Source organism: Capricornis sumatraensis, chromosome 4 (genome assembly GCF_032405125.1).
Source record: "Capricornis sumatraensis isolate serow.1 chromosome 4, serow.2, whole genome shotgun sequence".
Lineage (NCBI taxonomy): Eukaryota > Metazoa > Chordata > Mammalia > Artiodactyla > Bovidae > Capricornis > Capricornis sumatraensis.
The window spans coordinates 22,057,264-22,060,221 of record NC_091072.1 but is presented as its reverse complement, the minus strand read 5'-3'; positions in this window follow the sequence as shown (position 1 = coordinate 22,060,221).

Genomic DNA, 2,958 nt, shown 5'->3' with positions numbered 1-2,958 from the left:
GATTCATTTGAAGAACTTGAGTTAGGAGACTTTCACAAGACTATAGTTTTGCTATCATTTAAAACACTTTATCAACTGAATTCTGAAAAAGCACTCAATTTGATCAGTGATTTGATAAGGACTGTTTTCTTAAGTATCTGTCCAAAGCTACATGGTTGCTCTTAAGGATGCATATGACAACCTTGCTTTATACCATCTCTTCTCAAGTGTGTATCTAGCTTAGATACAGCCCCATACTCATTGTTAATGTTTCCATAATATTTTCATGAGTTTAACTACCCTAAACTTGAAGAGGTTAAAAACATTAACACATGACTGTTTTCTAGTCAGTGGAAACCCAGTCTTGATAATTTTAGCAAGAAAAATTAGAGTAATATGCAGAATACTGGATTTAAGAATGAATGCTTTTTAAACCAATTACAGAAAGCATCGATGACTGAAGCTGAATATTAGGAAGAATGTGATACATCCCAGGAAAATTTAGTTACTCCAAAGAAATCTCTATCTCAACCTCTTTTTATTATAATGACCAATTTAAAAGATAAACCTGATAAGTTTATACACATAAAACCTAAAATAATTTTTAAATAATCACAAAATTAATTCAAATTAAGAAAATTAATTTCACAGTAGTCACTAAATTCCCGATTGTAACTTAAATATGATACTGTTTGGAAACAGGCTCTTTGAAAGGTCTACTCCACTGTGAGCTAGATAAGGACTCAACTCTCCCACATCATCTACCCTATTAAAACTGCCAGGAAATTTTGTTTCCTGTTGAAAATCTCTATTCCCCTTAAAACTTTGTTGACAGGTTCTATAATTTAACCATATTCAGAGTTTCTTTTCCTCTTCTCTGAACTATTTTCTGACCTCCAGTTTTCTGCATCAGTAAGAATGTGATCAGAACTCAATTCACTGAAAGGCTACCCCTGCATGTACCCATCTTTATGTCTATGCTGCAACACCATGTCTGGCTTCTTATTCAAATGACAACATTGACAAGGCAAGTTAATTTATTATGCCTATGACCACTTGCTGATATATATTCTGCTTGCAGCAGTTTTAAAACACATCAACAATTTTTTGACAACTTATTCCATTAACAGGTGATATCTATAACCCCTCCGTTTGAATCTAGGTTGGCTTTACTGACCCATTATAATAGCATCAATAGAATACAGCAAAAGTGACACTATGTGACTTCCAAAGCTAGGTCATAAAAGATGCTGTTGCTTCCTCTTTGCTCACTGGAGCACTTATCCTTGCAGCCGTGAGTTGCCATATAAGAAGGTCCAACCTGATGCCACCATGCTGTCAGAAAGCCCAATCCACCAGAGAAACCATGGGCAAGTGCTCTGACTGAAAGATCTAGTTGCTACATTTACTCACATTAACTTCTGTGCATTAAATTTTACTTTGGCACCACAGAGCTTTGCCCTGTGTTCTTATGTGCTTCCCCTATTGATCAATGCATTTCCTGAGATTTTATCAAGAAAAATACTTGAAAACAAAAGGGAATATTTCTAAACTTGGCTGATCATTCGTAGAAAAGTTCAGAAATGTAAACAAAAGATAACTCAGTATAAAAATTGGCCAGGGGCCTTCAACACCCTCCAGATGGAAACCTGAAGACTCCAAACATAAATCTTGATTTTAAAAAAGCTGATAGCTGCTACTCTATTGTGTAGTCTGTTTAGTGATAAATTTATCCAGAAAGGATCAGAGACTGAAGCGACATTTTTGGTTTGATATTTTTTGACATATATTAATACAGTCATTTGCACTTCTGTGTGTTTGGCAACTCACCGAGGAAAGCTTATGGAAATTATTACACCTGAACAGCTGTTGACTGGATTTTTTTTAAAAAAAAAGAAAAAGAGGAAGCCACATCTTCCCATACCACTTAAGTAGTTAAGAAAACACTATACAGACTTAATTTTGAATAATTAATGAGCACTGAATGCTGGAATAAGCAAGTTGTTGCTACTCTCAAATTATGAGAAAAAATATCTGAAACTTGGCCCAGGCTTTTTAAACTTCCAAAATTATGCTTATATGCACTCTTTCTTTAGGAGGTCAAAATTCCAAAAAGGAAGAATAAAGTCATTCTTCTTGAAGATAAGTAGATGTTAGTTATAACTGAAAACACATTTCCTCTGCTTGTCTAATCAACTCTTATTTTTTTCATTATCCAAACATATCAAAAATCTTTAAGGTACACTGATTGTTGCATTCATAATTTTTCTGTGTCTGGGAACAATATACAGGCATCTGCAACAAATCTGGATCCAAAAACACTGCTGCTTTGAGACTGGTGCAGTTTTCCAGTGATCCCAAGCACAGAACTGAGACAGACGCAGGGCTTTCCAGAGTTATGTGGGGTGGAGGTAGTCAACGCCTTAAGTCATACATCAGTTCAGAGCAGGCAAGCGTGTAGACTGGGAATTCCAGGCTCCTGTATGTGCATGCATGCATGTGTGGGTGAATTCAGTGCAGTCCCATGAATTCTTCTTTCAATGTGTTATCTGCTCAGTATGAACATGATCATGAAAAACAAAAATTTCTAATACTTTGTTTTCCTTCATAAGCAGAAATTAAGGATACAAACCAGAAAAATATGCAGGCATGTCAACTGTTATTTACTTATAAGGTATCACCTATGTGCTATTCCGATACTGGGCTAAGTACCTTATTTCCTCTCTGACCTTTATTAATCTCCTTCCTTCTACAGACTTTAGGTTTTGCTTGTTCTTTTCCGGCTACTAAGTACTTTGGATAAAGCATAATCAATCCTGAAAAATATAGATTTTGCAGATGAGGAAAATGAGGCTTACTGAGATTAAGGGACGTGTCCTTGATTTTGTAACAATGATCTTATATAACCGAAAGGAGGAGTTGAACCTGGTCCCTTCTTATTTCAGTGTCAGATTAAACTACAAAATAATTTTAATATTC